This window comes from Schistocerca cancellata, chromosome 4, assembly GCF_023864275.1.
Source record: "Schistocerca cancellata isolate TAMUIC-IGC-003103 chromosome 4, iqSchCanc2.1, whole genome shotgun sequence".
NCBI classification, from domain to species: domain Eukaryota; kingdom Metazoa; phylum Arthropoda; class Insecta; order Orthoptera; family Acrididae; genus Schistocerca; species Schistocerca cancellata.
In genome coordinates, this window is record NC_064629.1 from 734,102,095 (window position 1) to 734,120,923 (window position 18,829).

The 18,829-nt window shown below is 43.4% G+C and overlaps 1 protein-coding gene across 3 annotated transcripts in view; it reads left to right on the forward strand.

Annotated features, from left to right (window-relative positions):
* Positions 1 to 18,829, forward strand: part of LOC126183835 (protein FAM102A) — a 459,083-nt gene that overhangs the window by 306,624 nt on the left and 133,630 nt on the right. The window lies entirely within an intron of this gene.

An 18,829-nucleotide genomic window follows, 5' to 3' on the forward strand; every position in this document is an offset into this window, starting at 1 on the left:
CTAATGCCTTCTGAGGTCGCTGATATGGTGTACCTGGCAGCACAATACACCTAATATGAAAAATGTATTTTTTGGGGGTATCCGGATACTTCTGATCACGTAGTATATGTGCTAGCTTTGATAGCAGAATGGTTGAGGAGCTCGATTCTGATTGGTCCAGAGAGAGAAACGAGGGAAGGGATAGCGCTTACCTGCAATGCAGCCCACATGTTTCCACCAACGTCAAGGGACATGTCTGCGGTTGGTTGGTTGGATGGTTAGTTGGTTTGGGGTATAAAGGTACCGAACTACTGGGCCATGCCTGCAGTTATTGCCATGGGTGGGAGGCCCGTCGCTGAATGCTTGACGCAGCAGCATCAGCGGCCCCTTTTCTGCCGACAGTCACTTCAGTGATGTCAGAGGCGATTACACCTAAAATAATGCAGGTTTCTCGGTCATTGCTGGGTTGCTGCAATGTGTTCACGATCAGACTCAAAGGATAAGTGTTTGAAGTACGCCCTACCCTGCAGGCGACTTATTTTCTCTGAGGCTTGGGGCTCTGAGCACTATGCGACTTAACTTCTGTCATCAGTCGCCTAGAACTTAGAACTAATTAAACCTAACTGACCTAAGGACATCTCACACATCCATGCCCGAGGCAGGATTCGAACCTGCGACCGTAGCGGTCGCCCGGTTGCAGACTGTAGCACCTAGAACCGCACGGCCACTCCAGCCGGCCTCTGAGGCTTGGTTGGAGTTAACGGTGAGCTCTATCTAGGCGTGAATGTTGTATTGTTGCACAATTTTTACGTACCCAGTGTCTTTGGTTGGAGATGAGTAACCTCAGACGTCATTAATGTACTGTGACTATTTTATTTTCAATAATGTGCTTATTTTAACATACGGACAATGACGTTACACAGTCTAGTCATGTTGTGATAAATAGTTCGGTTACTTTTGGGCACATTCTGCTGCATTGTGATACTTTAACACCATGATGTCAACGTGATGTTGACATGAGACGTGACGTGACCTGACGTTGATGTGATGTCGAAAGCAGTGGGATGAAACTCATATAATTGGATAAAATACATCAAATTTCGAAAAAATACGTATATTTATGGAAAATACGAAAAACTGTAAAAACTGTGGAAAAACTACATAATTGTGGAAAAGTGCAATAAAATGAGGGTCCTTACATATCTAAATCTAAGTCTACATAGATTCTTCGAAAGCCACCGTATGGTTCGTGGCGAAGGGTACACTGGACGACTGCTAGTCATTTCCTTTCCTGTTCCACTCGCAAATAGAGCGAGGGAAAAACGACTGTCTATATGCCACCATATGAGCCCAGATTGCTCGTATCTTACCCTAGTGGTCCTTACGCGCAATGTTTGTTGGCGGCAGAACAATCGTTCGGGAGCTAGCTCAAATTCCCGGTTCTCTAAATTTTCTCAGTAGTGTTTTCGAAAAGAGCGTCTCCTTCCCTTCAGAGATTCCCATTTGAGCTGAAGAACCTCCGTAGCGCTTACGTGTCGTTCGAACCAGCCGGTAATAAATCTAGCAGCCCGCTTCTAAATTGCTTCGATGTTCTCCTCCAGTCCGACTTGATACGGACCCGAAACACTCGAGCAGTATTCAAGAATAGGTCACACTATCGTCCTATATGCGGTTTCCTTTACAGATGAGGCACAATTTCCTAAAACTGTCCCAATAAACCGAAGTCGACATTTGTCTTCTCAACCACAGTCCTCACATGCTCGTTCCACTTCATATCGCTTTGCAGTGTTACACCCAGATATTTAAAAGAAATGACGTTGTAAAGCAGTACTAATACTGTATCCGAACATTATAGGCTTCTTTTTCCTACTCCACCGAATTAAGTTATATTTTCCCCACATTCAGCGCTAGTTGCCATTCATTACACCAACTAGAAATTTTGTCTAAGTCATCTTGTATCTTTCTACAGTCACCTTATCATACACAACAGCATCATCAGCAAACATCCGCAGATTGCTGCCCACCCCGTCCGCCAAATCATTTATGTGGCATTCTTGACGATACCCTTATCTCTGATGAACACTCGCCATCGAGGACAACATATTGGGTTCTATTATTTAAGACGTCTGTGAACTTATTCCATATGCTCGTACCTTCGTTAATAGCCTGCGAGAGGGCACCGTGTCAAATGCTTTCCGGAAATCTAGAAATATGGGATGTGCCTGTTGCTCTTAATCCTTAGTTCGCAGTATGTTATGTGAGAAAAGGGCAAGCTGAGTTTTGCACAAGCTTTAGTTTCTAAAACTACGCAGATTCGTTGACATAAGCTTCTCACTCTCAAGAAAATGTGTTATATGCGACCTGAGAACACGTTCCAGGATTCTGCAGTAAACAGAAGTTAAGGATATTGGTCACTAATTTTTCGGATCTGTTCTTGCACCTTCCTTATACAGGGTGTTACAAAAAGGTACGGTCAAACTTTCAGGAAACATTCCTCACATACAAAGAAAATATGTTATGTGGACATGTGTCCGGAAACGCTTACTTTCCATGTTAGAGCTCATTTTATTACTTCTCTTCAAATCCAATTAATCATGGAATGGAAACACACAGCAACAGAACGTACCAGCGTGACTTCACTTTGTTACAGGAAATGTTCAAAATGTCCTCCGTTAGCGAGGATACATGCATCCACCCTCCGTCGCATGGAATCCCTGATGCGCTGATGCAGCCCTGGAGAATGGCGTATTGTATCACAGCCATCCACAATACGAGCACGAAGAGTCTCTACATTTGGTACCGGAGTTGCGTAGACAAGAGCTTTCAAATGCCCCCATAAATGAAAGTAAAGAGGGTTGAGGTCAGGAGAGCGTGGAGGCCATGGAATTGGTCCGCCTCTACCAATCCATCGGCCACCGAATCTGTTGTTGAGAAGCGTACGAACACTTAGAGTGAAATGTGCAGGAGCTCCATCGTGCATGAACCACATGTTGTGTCGTACTTGTAAAGGCACATGTTCTAGCAGCACAGGTAGAGTATCCCGTATGAAATCATGATAACGTGCTCCATTGAGCGTAGGTGGAAGAACATGGGGCCCAATCAAGACATCATCAACAATGCCTGCCCAAACGTTCACAGAAAATCTGTGTTGATGGCGTGATTGCACAATTGCGTGCGGCTTCTCGTCAGCCCACACATGTTGATTGTGAAAATTTACAATTTGATCACGTTGGAATGAAGCCTTATCCGTAAAGAGAACATTTGCACTGAAATGAGGATTGACACATTGTTGGATGAACCATTCGCTGAAGTGTACCCGTGGAGGCCAATCAGCTGCTGATAGTGCCTGCATACGCTGTACATGGTACGGGAACGACTGGTTCTCCCGTAGCAGTCTCCATACAGTGACGTGGTAAACGTTACCTTGTACAGCAGCAACTTCTCTGACGCTGACATTAGGGTTATCGTCAACTACACGAAGAATTGCCTCGTCCATTGCAGGTGTCCTAGTCGTTCTAGGTCTTTCCCAGTCGCGAGTCATAGGCTGGAATGTTCCGTGCTCCCTAAGACGCCGATCAATTGCTTCGAACGTCTTCCTGTCGGGACACCTTCGTTCTGGAAATCTGTCTCGATACAAACATACCGCGCCACGGCTATTGCCCCGTGCTAATCCATACATCAAATGGGCATCTGCCAACTCCGCATTTGTAAACATTGCACTGTCTGCAAAACCACGTTCTTGATGAACACGAACCTGTTGATGCTACGTACTGATGTGCTTGATGCTAGTACTGTAGAGCAATGAGTCGCATGTCAACACAAGCACCGAAGTCAACATTACCTTCCTTCAATTGGGCCAACTGGCGGTGAATCGAGGAAGTACAGTACATACTGACGAAACTAAAATGAGCTCTAACATGGAAATTAAGCGTTTCCGGACACATGTCCACATAACATCTTTTCTTTGTGTGTGAGGAATGTTTCCTGAAAGTTTGGCCGTACCTTTTTGTAACACCCTGTATACATGAGTCACCTGCCCTTTTTTCCAGTCCTTGGGACTTTGACTGGGTGAGAGACTCGGAATAAATGCAAGCTAGGTAAGGGGCCGATGCCATCTACATCTACGTGATTACCCTGCTACTCACAATAAAGTGCCTGGCAGAGGCTTCAACGAACCACCTTCAAGCTGTCTCTCTACCGTTCCACTCTCTAACGGCACGCGGGAAAAACGAGCACTTAAATTTTTCCGTGCGAGCCCTGATTTCTCTTATTTTATCGTGATGATCATTTCTCCCTATGTTGCTGGGTGCCAACAGAATGTTTTCGCAATCGGAGGAGAAAACTGGTGATTGAAATTTCATGAGAAGATCCCGTTGCAACGAAAAACTCCTTTGTTTAATGATTGCCACTCCAATTGACGTATCATGTCTGTGACACTATTTCCCCTATTTCGCGATAATACAAAACGAGCTGCCCTTCTTTGTACTGTTTCGATGTCATCCGTCAGTGAGTAGAGTAATCTTTGTAAAATCTAACTTGTATTCCATCCGGACCTTTTGATTTATTTGCTTTCATATCTTTCAGTTTCTTTACGCCAGGGATGCTTATTACTATATCGTCCATACGGGAGTCTGTCCGAAGGTCAAATGACTGACTGTATGTTTGTACGATTCTCCTGCGTGAACAATTTATACTTGACTGCCACATCAGACTGGTCGACAAGGGACTGAATGGAAGTCACAGGCCCGCTTAGCGATCTTACATGGGGCCAGAATTTTCTCGGGTTTTCTGACAGATTTTCTTCTAAGGTGTGACGGAGGTAGTAGTTGTATGCTTCGCTCATAGATCTTTACGCAGACGCACGAATCTTTACTAACCTTTGCTTGTTGTCATTTGTGCGTTGTGTTTTGAATGAAGAACGCAACAACCTCTGCTTCCTCAGCATTTCGTTATTAAACCATAGTGGATCTTTTCCATCTTTCATCCATTTACTAGGCACATAGCTCTCCAGACCACGATTTGCCCATAATACCTCTATGTCCATCTTACTGGAACTAAGTGACGTCAGTTCATTCTCTAAATGAGATGCTAATAACTGCTTCTCTGCTCTATCTAGCAGAAACACGTTACTAGCCTTCTTCACTGATTCGTAATCATAGTTGCTATAATATCATCATGATCGCTAATCTCCGTTTCTGTACTGACATTGTCGATAAGATCAGGCCTATTTGTAGCTACAACGTCTACGATATTTCCATTGTGTGTGGACTGCCGAGAAATCTGCTCAAGACAATTTTCAGAAAACGTGTTCAGTAGTATTTCGCACGACTGTCTGTCTGTACCCCCTGCATTGAATCCATAGACATCCCAATTTATACTTGGTAGGTTTAAAAAAGTCGCCTCCATCTAGTATTGCATGATCTGGGTATTTACGCGGTGCTGACTGTAGACTTTCTTTGAATGACTCTAGAACTGTCACAGCGGAATCGGGTGTCCAGTAAAAACATCCAACAATTAACTTCGTTTCACCGACACCTGTTACACGCGTCAAGGTAACTTCGCTGTCCCTCTCCACTTTGACCTGAGTAGAGATAATATTTTTGTCAACTGCAATGAACACTTCCCCCCCTATGGCCTTTAATCTGTCTTTTCGGTATACGTTCTACGACTCGCTAAATATCTCAGAGCTTTCCACTTTGAGTTTAAGCCAGCATTCGGTTCCAAGAATAATTTGAGTGCGAGAGCTTTCCTGGAAGGCAGTAAATTCATGAACTTCTTTACGAATACTGTGACAGTTTTCTGATAAAATTTTGACAGTCGAAGTGTCTTGACTCTCAACGCGGTCTGACTTCATTACTGCGCATCGAGTGGCGAATGCTCATCAGAGTACCTTAAACTACCGACTAGCCTAAACTACCATCATGTGCACTCCACAGGTACTCCGCTACCCGAGTAGCTGCTTCCTTCGTGTAGTGCATGCCTGACCTATGAAGTGGAGTCCACGAAGTCTTCAGTTGAGACCCTCCACTGGGCTCCAAACCAAAGGACGATCAACTCTGGGAACAATGCTTCAAATTGCAAGCTTTGCTTGCACACTGTGCGCGAGGCCAGTAGTCTTCACCACCACCGCCATCCACCTGTATGAACTGAAGATGGCCACAGAGCCAATCTGACAGACAACATTGGTGCCGACGTGAGCCGTAACTTGCAGACCCTGCTTGCTCAATAGCCGCAAGCAGGCCGCCACCACGTCTTGGATGAGGTCCTCCAGCAGATATACCTAGTGCACATTGGCTTTCTTTTCAGCCCTGAGGTTCCATTACACACCTAACGCTGGAGCTCCCGAGAACTAGTAAACGCCTACCCACTATAGGCCTACTCTGATGAAACAGCGGCCACATGTCCACTGACAGGGTGAATGGGAGAGGCCAGAAGGCCAGTCTCCACATTGGCTCTTAGCCTCAAGCAACACGAACGCGTTACCAACCGGCATTCACCTTAAAGTGTGGATGGATCCACTGCATGTGCACACTAGGAGGTGCCTTGGCAGCAGAACCCATGGGCAAAACGAGCGACAACTGAGGTGTCCCATGCGATGCGCCAGATTCTCCTCCACAGATACAGCCAGAGGCAGGAGTGTAAAGGTGATTGACCATAGCCAAAAGGGCATTCAGCTGTTCGCTAACGACAGGCAGGTTCTCCTGCATCCGCACACAGCATGCACACATCCTAACCATCCTAGCAGGACTAACTGAAGAAGTAAACTATAAAAGCAGAAGCCCAGATATGCAACTTGCTACCCTCCTGATGTGTCACCAGTGCATGCTGGTGTGGTAATGAGTTGTGTAGCTGGCTGTTCAATGAGCAATTTACAAAAACGTGCGATTAAACCTCTTAAACAGAACAACACACACGAAATTTAATAAATATACTCTGAGGAAAAGACAGAAAAAGGTAGAAACTTAACCATTCTGTAGATGTAGGTCAACTGAGACCTGCCTGGATGCGGTCTTGCCTAAAATGACTAAAATCGCGTACCATTGAATTTAATTTGTTATTAACAAATAACCAACATCCTAGACCTCAAGTGAGATGACTTAATGTAATTACAATAAAATTAATTTATTAATAAATAGCCACACCCTAATCAGCTCCCTATGCTTCACAGCTCCAGAGTGAACCCACCCACTGCAGTACTTCAATTGTAAAAGATGAAGATGGATGGCGAGAGGATGCTTGAATCTTATTGGTCCATGATTGAGGGTGGGGGAGAGAAAGGTGTGACCTTGATCAATTGCCAGTAATTCCCTGAGAGGGGGGGGGGGATGAGAGGAAGGTTAGTTGAGGGTCACCTTGAACACAAATCGCCAAAGTGTGTAACCGGATAAAAGATGTCTGTACCAGTGACCTTAACAATAGACTGTTATCTCGCCCTGAATCGGCAATGATAACCTACTGCTTATCACAAGAAGTGTCTCTCTTAAATTGCCCTCAGGGGCTCAGCATTCGTTTGCTGAGTATGGGCTCGGCGATCCTGAGGTTCCCGAGCTGGGGACTCGTAAGCGCTGCCAATCCACTGTCACCTTAAGCTCTGGGCATGCTTCAGCAACCACTGCAACGGTTGGTAGTGGGCAGTGCAACATTGTGTGTCACAGGGAATGGGGCTCTTCGCTTGACCGCCCAGATCGCCAGGATGGTAAAAACCTCTATTAAAAAAATAAAAACCTTCAATCTCAAGCTATGCTGCTCTCTGATGAGATGCATGGCTGTTGAGGTGGAACAGCCGTTAGTGGACAACCTCTGGGGAACCTGCCGCACCTCAGTTGTGCAAGGCATGCCTAGGCACGTGGGGCTCTGTCTAGGTGCACTTTTATTTCTCTAGCTGGTCGTGGGACTGAGATGGATCATTCGAAGTCTTCTCTTCCACCTCCCAGCGGAATGGGTGTGCTGCTGGTAGGTACTAGCACCTGACCAAATAATGGGAGGGCTCGTGTAGCCAGTCCTCCAGACTCAGGGATATTAAAGAATTCAATTGGGTTTAGTGACAGAATGCATGCTGCTAGCCAGTGTGTGTTTTTATTGGTTAAACGGAAAGAGGAGAGTTTTGAAAACGTTTCACTTTTTTCCATACAAAAGGGTTTAGAGGGGATTGCAGTACTTTAAAATCAGTAAAACTGTTACGAAATGGGACACTGTTGGTGGAAACATCAAGTTCCCAACAAGTAACAAACCTGCAGAAGGCCATGGGGTATATGCCAATGAGACTGAGCTCTACGCCAGATTCAACTACATTAAAGGTGTTGTAACTGGCAGAGACCTGGTGGATATCCCCAATGAAGCCCTGAAAATCGAATGTGCCCAAGAAGGAATTGTAGATGTGCAGAATATATTGGAAAGAATGGAAGGCGATCTGATTAAATCCTACTCCTTCATCTTCACTTTTAATAGCACAGAACTCCTGGAACATATTAAGGCAGGTTTTCTTCGCTTAACTGTGTGGCCCTATGTCCCCAATCCCATGCACTGTTCTAAATGCCAGCGATATGTGCACATCCCACTTGGATGTAAGGGAGAAGGCTTTTGTGGCAAATGTGGAAAGTCTGCTGACAAAGGAGTCGTATTTTCGTCTCGTCCAAAATGTGTGAATTGCCCTGGGGCTCATCCCGTCTGGAGTAGGGACTGCTGTGTCTTCCTTGAAGAACAAAAGATACAGGAGACAGAAACCACACGATGGATCCTCTATGGTGAGACCAAGATTATTTATAAGACCATGCAGCCCCTAGCATTTGCTACCCCCCTTTGCAAAAGTTGTTAAACAGCCAGTACAGTAAACTGATGCTGCTCCACAAACGGAGATAGCTAGTGTTAGCACGACGGCGGACAGGGCGCGTTTCCTCCAGTTTCATAGGGCGTTCGTGTGTTCGTTGCTGGACTACTGGTGCATGTTGTATGGATTGGTGAGGCCATCTTATTTGAAGATCATTGGTACTGTTCATCATGAGTGAATTCGTTGGCCATGGGTGCTTTAGGGCCAGTCCCATACCCAGACTCTGTTCTGAGGTCAGGGAACCGCCACTCACCATCCGGTGGCATCTCCTCATGGTGCATCAGACATACATGTTCCTAGCAGCTCAGACTTCACCCGCGCACCATACCGTTGCTCATCCAACTCTGGAACGCCTTTTCTCCAACCATCCACGAGCCACAATGCCATTGGGATGTGCATGCAACGTGTACTGGAGTCGCTAGGTGTCGAGCAGGTATGACCCCAAATCCAGGGTTTAAACCGTCTGCCACACTGGTTACTGGAGACGCCCAGAGCGATTTTAGATTGTGTGGTACAGGAGAAATTGCACTCTTGGTTCTGTTTTTAATGTGACATTTTATCTGAGCACCACAACTATGTAGCTGTTTTTACGGATGAATCAAAACGGGGGGATTCTGTTGGTTGCGCTGTCGTTTTCTCAGATCGTGTCCGCAGGGTGAGACTGCCTCAAGCCTTTACTGTCTTTGATGCAGAATCATTTGCGATTTGCGGACTCTGGAGCAGATAAGTTTTTCAGTGCTTTATTTCTTGTCCCGATTATCTGAGTGCACTTCACTTACTGACACGTTTGTACCTGGCAGATATAGTCGTCCAAACTATCAAAGATGCCCTCCTCGAACTACAACGACTGGGAACGGAGGTGTCTTTCTGCTGGGTACCAGGGCACATGGGAATTGCGAGGAACGAAAGGGTGGATCTAGCAGCCAAGGAGGCGTGTGTTGACCCTCTGGTATTCCATTGTACCATCCCCTTGCATGCTGCGACCTCGCTGTTGAGCTCCAGAATCTTGCGTCGGTGGGAGAACGAGTGGCTGGAAGTGGCCGACAATTAGCTGCGTGTAGTAAAGCCCACAGTTCGGCCGTGGCGTACCTTCTTCTAACCACGTAGTCTGTACGAGGTCCTCCTCACTCGTCTTCGCGTAGGCCACAGCCCTATCACGCATGGCTTCTTGCTCAGACGAGAGGACCCTCCGCTGTAAGGCGCTTGTGGCGTACAGATCTCTATGCGCTACGTTTTATTGGATTGCGTTTTATTTTCCGACCAACGGGAGGCGGCTGTTTTGCCGACGGATCTGCAGTCTATTTTAGGTAATGATCAAACGAATGTGGTTTGATTTTAAAGTTTCGTGCGATGTCCAGCGTTTACACCAAGATTTTAGGGCGGTGGTTTTAGCATGTTCACAGGGTTACTGGCTCGCCCATATCTTAGGTAAGTGGTCAGCTAGTGACATTTTTCTGTGCCTTCCTTTTAGCTCCTTTGTTGTTTTACGTGTTATTCAATCCCATGTATGACATCCTTTATTCTTTCCTGTCTTAGCGTGTATGATCACATTTTAATAATTTTTTCCACGTGCGTTTCTTTTAATGTGTGTAAGGGCGCTGATAACCTTGCCGTTGAGCGTCCACAATCAGCAAACCCACACAGCACACACCGTTTAAATCGTGTCCCTTTCCCTGTTCTGCATATTTACTTGTGACACCATTTCTTAAAATGTTCAGTTGCGAAGCTTACCTTCTAACCGGGCCTCTTCAGTCTCGGATATTCTTTCGGAGACTGGCGCGAAGAAGTCACTCTTTGTTCTCGTTTATGCCGTGACTGTCAAACCTTTGAAGTTCTCAGGGTACATGTTGCTGTTAACAACTGTTCTTAAGTTCAAACAGCAAATACTTATTTTTGGAAGAGGTTTCTGTGTGAGTAGCTGTGCCATTTACTTTCATCAGTTTGTTCAGTGGCACCTGACAATATCTAAATCTCTTAAATATAGATAATCGTATATTCGTTTCTCCCCATGCATCAGTAGCGGATGACCCAGGAGCAGCTGCTCGCGTTCTTCGTTTTATCAACTTGACAAACCTGTCTCAGGACATTTGATTATGCTGTTTTTTTTTAATCGTATGCCTGTCAATCTGTCGTTTACCGTGTTTTCCCTTTTAGTTGCTGTTTTAAACTTGTGCCTCGCGGTGCATTCCTAACGTAGTCTGGGCGCTAATGACCATTGAAGTTGTGCGCCCTAAAACCACAAAATATATATATATATAAAATTTAATGGGTTTCTAGTTAAAGTAGACTAAAAGTTACAACTTCAGGACAACCTCCATCTTCTTTATCAGGAACAACTGACTGTTATCATGCTGTCAGAGGGCATATCTATGTCTGCGATGCTAGTGGCACTCATTGGAACATAAACAAACCGGAGAATCTGCCTGTAGTTTCTCAGCGCAGAGCGCCCACTTCCACGTACCACATCTGCTGCTGTCCTGATTAAAGTTGCTGTTGCATATTTGGATCTCTGCAGCTTCTTGGTGACAAGGTGGTAGCACGTTGATACGTAGGACAAGATATTCGTTGCATTAAACATAATTTTACGCTCATTCATGACGTAACGTTTAGAAACTGTTGTTTTTTTCCTTAACTAGGCGCATTATCTCTTATCTTTTGAAAATATGCTTGTGTGGCCGGAAACCTACCGTTTTTGCTAGATGTAGCGCCACAGAAACGAAGGAACGCAATGTGCTGTTCGTCTTGTGATAAAGCAGCTGCAGCACTTGTTCCGAAAGAACAGCTGTTGGGATCGAGATATTAAGTTAGCGCTTTCCAAAAGAGACGAAAATGGGAATATGTGTAAGAATCATTAGACTTTTCCGTTGTTTCATCAAATTTCATTCCCTGACATTTGGAAAAGGGCTTGCGATCTTTCCTGTAATTTTCAGTGCGTCCAGTGTCCACATACACTCTCAAGTTGTTATTTACTTCTTATTCGTTACCTCCCGGATAAAGCCAGAAGACTTCGAAACGATCTGTTGCTGGCGTTGTTTAATAGTACCCAGTGAACTTCTGACGTACCCTTCTTTGCCTTCTACGAAAAGTCTTAAGGTGCCTGAGTTCACTATATTCGATCTATATTTGTTGCCGACATGTAACATATTGCGCACACATAGGAAAAGAAATCCACTACTTTACAGCTACATTATTAATGACAAACAGCTGGAGACAGCGTCTGCCGTAAAATATCTAGGCGCAACTATCCAGAGCGACCTTAAGTGGAATGACCACATAACACAGATAGTGGGAAAAGGAGACACCAGACTCAGATTCATCCGAGAATCTTAAGGAAATCTAACTCATCCACAAAAGAAGTGGCTTATAAGACATTTGGTCGCCTGATTCTTCAGTATTGTTCGTCTATCTGGGATACCTATCAGGTAGAACTAATAGAGGAGATCCAACGAAGAGCGGCGCGTTTCGTCACGGGATTGTTTAGCTGGCGAGAGAGCGTTACCGAGATGCTAGCGACCACGAGGAGAAAATTCGAGAAACACAGCACAGTACAGAGGCTTATCAACAATCGTTCTTTCCACGCACTATTCGCGAGTGGAACAGGGTTGGAGGGATCAGAGAGAAGTACCGAAAGTAGCCTCCGCCACACACCATTAGCTGGCTTGTGTAGTATAATGTAGATGACGCTGGCAATTTAATGAACCAGGCTCTGTTTGCCTTACGAGGGCACAGCCATTCTTACGTCTTAAGATCCTGTCCTCGCCTAAGTACCCTGATTACGCCCTTACTAATGATTAAATAGTTTGATAGTTGAGTTTCTGGTCTTTGACAGTATTCTTTTTGTTAGTAGTGCCTTATACACTATTTAGATTGTAACATTTGTACATTAAGGTCTAGGATTCATTGTTTCTGTCCCAGCTTTGATGTAGAATGCCCTGCAACATTGCAAAATAGCCCGCATCTCCTTCAGCCTCCTATCTTTACAGCAATTGTAACTATTGGCTCACACCATGAAGTATAGATACATAGAGAGCGTGGCGGGCAACTTATCACAGGGGTGGTTCACTTTAACATGCTGCCATTGCTGCGAAGACCATTCGGGAAATTTTCGACACTCTTCATGGCATCAGCCACATATCGTCCGCATCTTTTCAGTTAAACTGCTGATTCTAGGGATCCTTCGTAGTTACGATTCATTCTAGTAAGAACTCTGTGAACTGTTCGTAGACTAAAAAGTAAGTTTTCTCGTACTTTAATTAATCTATTTAGCAACTACATTCGTCAGCGTGGTTTTGTTGCTGTTGGCTCTGAGCACTATGCGACTTAACTTCTGAGGTCATTATTCGCCTAGAACTTAGAACTAATTAAACCTAACTAACATAAGGACATCACACACATCTATGCCCGAGGCAGGATTGGAACCTGCGACCGTAGCGGTCGCTCGGCTCCAGACTGTAGCGCCTAGAACCGCACGGCCACTCCAGCCGGCTTTGTTGCTGTTGCTCCAGCTTTTATTATTATGACATTTCTACAGTCTCCTCTGTCTGCTCTGCTGCTGATTACCGGCCACAATACTGAGATATATTACGATACATTACAAAGGAACTTGGTCTCTGACTCGAAAGTCAGCGTATGTTTCATTGTACACGACACAACTTCAGCACAGTAAAAATTATCATTTTAAGGTATGAAGTACGTATAAATGATGAGTATATCGTGTAATACCATTTTTTCTTAGTAGATAGGTTTCCTACTTGACGAAAACCTTACATAACATTACCATTCTGTGACCAGATGTTTAAAATAGTGACCAGGTATTTAAAGTAAATTTTCTCTCGCTGCGAGTCCCCCACTTGTTGACTGGAGGCGTGGGCTGCAGCTGCAGTTACTGACAAGAAAGGAAATGACAATGGACCTGTCAGAAACTGTTGATAAATATCAAAGTAATGTAAAACAGTCATCCAAAATTCTGGAATCTAGACGGAAAGTAAATAAGTATATGACTGTGCCAAAACACATTTGAAAATGAGAGTCTGTTTTATACAACGATTCAAAAATGTCTGTTTCATTTGCGCCTAACTATTTTTCTTTCGTTTTAAAACGTAGTTTATTTTAAGATCTTCAATTTTTGTACTTTGATATTGTACATAATATGAAAATTACTAGGAAAAACGAGATATTTCTATGAACTGTCCTTAGGTTATGTTACCTAGAACATCGTGTTTTTGCAAGATTCATTGATATTTTGTTACATCCTGTAAATGAGCATAATTAAAAAAAAAAGTGAACAGAGAACTTTTCTGAAATGTTAAGAGTAATTCGTTCCGAGAAAGCTTAACAACTGAGCCAACACACAAAAACTGTGACATGCCTCTCTATTTAATCCAGGAGATTGATTTTAGCGTAAACAGAGTATTAACATTGCTTTCCCTTTGTCTTAGCTTCATCCTCTGCTCCAGTTTTCTTCCCAGTTTTTGTAGTTTGGTGCATAGGCTTCTCTTCCAGTGTCTAGTGTACTCAGTCTTCATCTCTGGTCGCTGTTGTTTCTTCATTACTTCTGGTTTTCTTCTCAGGCTATAATTGGTTTTGGTAATTGTGCCAGTCGTTTTAGTCACTAATTTTTCAGTCGGTTCGCTGTCTCATCAAACCACCTTCCGACCCTTAAATTATAATGCCCATGTTCACAAATGAGACATGCGGTTCTATGTAAAGCACTCTTTACGAGTAATGAGAAGTGAAAACGCTACTTGCACTAATATAATATAATAGAATTATATTATTATAATTACATTCTCTCCTGACGTTACTCCTTGTTTGTAGATCTAGCATGGACCCTTTGACCCCCCCCCCCGCCATATGTTCGGAATTCCTTACTAGGCATGTAATATTTGATAGCAAATGACTGATGTAAAAACGATAGGGCAGATTAACCCCTAGATCAGGACGTTTTTAAAATTTTTCATTTTTGTGTGTAATACATATGCGTTCCTGTGTAATTGAACGTAATTGATGATGAAAGTTTTTCCTCATTGACTGTGAATTATAGTAGCGCAGCAGAACATGCTAACTTGCTACATATACACAAAACTATTATGATTTTGGTGAAAGGCAAGAGCGGTAGTCGGTAAATAAGACTAAAAAGAGAAGTCAGTTCAAGCTGCCCATGGCCAACGACCGAGACGGCGTTTAAATCGATGGGAAGCAACTCCTCGATACAGATCGGGTCGTGGAACACCATTATAGTGTTCCACAGGTCATCATCGTAATCACGTAGCCACGACATTGTTATGTAAGTTCTGTTCTTCCTTGTCTCGGGAACTTCTGAGAAATGTTTTATCACGGAACGCTTGTACTCGTAATTAGGTTGAAAACTAGATATAAATCGATGTACGTGAACCCTGACACGGACGTCCATTGTGACCTGTACTACTAATACAAGTTCAGATAACCGTATCTGGCTGTTTTTTAATGAGAAATCGTCGAACTTCTGAAGCGTGCACGCTTCAGATAAAGTTCGTGTCGCTGTTTAAGCTCTTCTGTAATTGAGAATCTTCTAAATTGAATGTTTTTCCATAGTGTTCGACCTTACGTCAAATTAGAAATCACTTTATACCCTATATATTCACACAATGAAAGCTTTCGCGGCTGTATGTCATAGTTGCTGATGAGTCTTCCGGACTGTGTGGCCGTGGTCCAAAAAACTTAACAGTTCATGACGTTTCGTCCGGAGATGTGCAGGATATCTTCCGAGGTGTTCCTGGCGACGCTGAGTCTTGCCAACTGACGAGTCGGACGTCGTAGAGCGACATAAATACTTTGTAAAATGGACGTGGTGTAGCTTACAGGTGACCAGCAGAGATAAAACTTAACTACCGATTGTCGCTTGTCAAGGATAAAAACTTCCTATCGACTTTGCAGAACCATTGTATATGTATCACTAAATTACATGGCTGCTTCTTATCTGTTAAAATCATCCCCATGGTTATATACCAAGAGAAGCGTGAATACAAGACTGAAAAATCGTGTCTTTGCCGGCCAGAGAAAACAAAAACCAGCTTTGTAGCAGAGTATGCTCTTCAGTCAGGAAAGCGAAGTTTGCTGAAACCAAAATATTATTTACAATGATGAACTATTATCCATGGTTATATAGAGAATCCATCGAAATTTATAAAGACAGGGAGAAGCCACCAAACTTAGTGATATATGGTCAGTGGCTGTGTAAAATCGATAGATAAGTTTTTATCCTTGACAGCCGACCATCGATAGTTGAATTTTATCGCTGACAAGGAGTATCTCTACTGATTACGTGCAAACATGACCTCGCCCATTTTAGACAGTATTTAAGCCGCTCTAACTCCGAAGATGGCCTGCGCAGCTCTGGACGAAACTTCAGGAACCGAAAAGTTTCTTGGACCACAACCATACAGCCTGGAACACTCACAAGCAACAATCAAATATATTACTTCTACGTTGCAAAATTAATAAATTGCCCTCGTAGGTTGCTGGTACAATTTACAAAGAAAAACAGTCATTGCCGAGATTGTTCGTTTGGGCAATCACATTGCGTAGTAATGTAACGTTCTAATGTACTGTGGAAGAGAGGAAGCCTTGCCTTCTTCCCATCTGAACTGGTTCACCTATCAAGTTGTGGGGAATACCTACAGTTTATCGTGGATCCCAAAACGCTCTATAGTTGGGTATATTCTCGTTCTCAAAACTATTCCAGCATTGAAAGCGACGTGACGTGCGAGGAGGGGAAGAAAAGGACTTAGGACTAACCTAGGCTCGAACCTCTCATCTTCAAATTAGCAGTCAGACACACAGGCACCTAGCTACCTTCACAGAGTAGCCTACGGCAGATCTGTGGCTTCCATCCTTGGTTTGGTTTTGTTTTTCACCTTAAATTCTCTCATTAAAATTACTTAATTTTCTGTAACAGCAATAAATGGAGCTAATTACACAGGGAACTCGTCGAGGCATCAAAGATATAATTGGTTTTACGCTTATTATAATGGTACGATAGAGCGCAACATTAATGTAGTTATGAAAATATTTATTACCTTTTCTCGCCATGACAATTTCCCCATACTTGCGTAACTTTCTTCCGAAATTGGTTATATTCCCAGCGTATAAGCGAAGTCAGTGCAGTGACTACGGTGGCAGCTTCAACTAGCAACTGTAAACAAGACATGCATTTAGACCAGCCAGTACTGTGCAAGCAGTCTTAAGTAGTGCGCGTGCGGTCTTAATGTGTCCACGTTGTTGTGGACACAAATCACAGTTGAAAAACATCTGTAAATCAGGTATTTAAGAATCCTCTAGGATATTTTGAAGAAGAGAGAAGTGTATCAAAAGTTTGTCCCACGAACCTTGACTATCGAATAAAACCAACGGCATGAGGGCACCTGCCCCGAATGGCTTGGAATCCATAACACGGGGAATTCTGTTCTCGAAAAAATCATCACGGGTGACAGAACTTTGTATTATTATGAACCTAGCGTAAAACGACAACGCGAAGAAATTCACATGAAGGGTCAACGCTTTGACGACGCAACTGACATGGAAGCAAAAGTGAAGCGCGAGTCGAACATCATCCGGAAGGAGTAGTTTTCTGACGGTTCTACACGGTTGTACGAAGTTCTGTGCTTTGTACTCAAGTGAGAGGAGACTATGTAGAACACGCGAAGCATCAAGGCCACCATCTCCAGTTGTTTTGTCTATTTTAGTCGATTCAGTCTCAAAACTTAAAACTTTTTGAACTGACGGCGTATGTTGTATAAGGTTCAATATTTTCAAAATGGGTTCTCTTCCTTGACTCTTTTTCCTCAACATACGCGATAGCGACACAGTTTCTTAAATGTTTTATGTCATCCAGTACGACACAAAGGTTGACTGAATTCCAACGTTACAATGTAACCTTTAAAAAGTGGAGAGATTTTGTCAATGCTCTATACGATCTAATCTTGTAATTTGTTTCCTGTTTGCTGTTAGATACAGTTTTCCAGTATACACAGTACCCTGAAATTTCGATATATGTCAGCCATTTTAGTCATTAGTTTGAACTTGATGGATGGTAGTAGGATATACTGCAAAATGTCGTTGGTTTGTATTTTTGTCCTGTGAATGAATCTGATAGATGATTTTGCGTTATATAGTATTTTCCATTCGACAGAATGGATGGTGGTTACATTACGAAAAAGTTTTATATGTAAGTGAGGTCATGGCCAGAGAGTCGGTAGATGAGGATATGTGTGACATTACGTCGTCCTCCCTTTTCGGCTAAATACCGGATACAGAAATTTCTTCCACCACTAGGAGTGGAACGAGCGCCATTTTGGCCTAACAAAAACGTACTGATGTGTATTTGTGGACATCATTTTCGACAATTAGTCAGTATACCGGGTGAACCAGAACTCCACCGGCAGACTTTCAAAGGTGGCTGTATGGACGATGAAAAGAAAAAAAAGGTCCAGTGAACATGGACTCTACAGTGCACACGTGAACAGCTACGAGCACGTGTTCAATAGAAGAGATATTTCACAGAAGTGAGGATGAAAAAGCGCCTGAAGCTCTTAAGGTACGCATTTTAAGGTCACATGATCACTGAACACCTTTTTTCTTGATTCGGTCAATACTACCACCTCTGAACGTTTTTCGGTGGAGTTCTGCTTCACTCTGTATTGCATAGGAATTGTATTGGTCACAACTCAAGTCGTGAATATTGGGTGGCGGCAGAAAATAAACATCACCGAATGAATGTAGATAGCTAGGCTTCGTCAGTTATATTTCATGTTGGGGCAATCTTTTTAAAGAACCGTTTTTTAACGAACATATTCCACATAGAGGAGTAACAGGGAAAACGATAGTAAGACCTTTCATATTTGTATTTATAATGGTGTAAAAAATACACTAACATACGTACAACAGATATATGCGATTGAAAATAGCGTTATAGAACAGTCAAGAAATGTATTTGTAAATTGCTATGCAATTTACGTGACACAAATGAAAATTTGTGACGGACGG